This window comes from Brassica oleracea, unplaced genomic scaffold (assembly GCF_000695525.1).
Source record: "Brassica oleracea var. oleracea cultivar TO1000 unplaced genomic scaffold, BOL UnpScaffold00898, whole genome shotgun sequence".
Classification (NCBI taxonomy): Eukaryota; Viridiplantae; Streptophyta; class Magnoliopsida; order Brassicales; family Brassicaceae; genus Brassica; species Brassica oleracea.
In genome coordinates, this window is record NW_013617508.1 from 43,677 (window position 1) to 43,969 (window position 293).

The window sequence follows — 293 nt, forward strand, 5'->3', positions numbered from 1 at the left end:
GATCTTTGGTTCTCGCATAATCATGCGTAAGATTTTCATCTAGATGCCTTCTCAGAAATATCACGGCCTTAGCCTTTTCATGAGAGGTTGATATATTGTCTTCTCTTATTGTTTCGAGTATTTTCTCGGAATCTAGATGAAGCTCCGTGTTTGTAACTCATGCCGTGTAGTTTGTGCCAGTTACTTCCCATGCTGGAAACTGAAGTTTCTCGATTTTTGCCATTTGTATTTCTAAAGCACATAAATAAAAATTATTAGAATATTATTGATATTAAAAGGAACCGTTTACATTA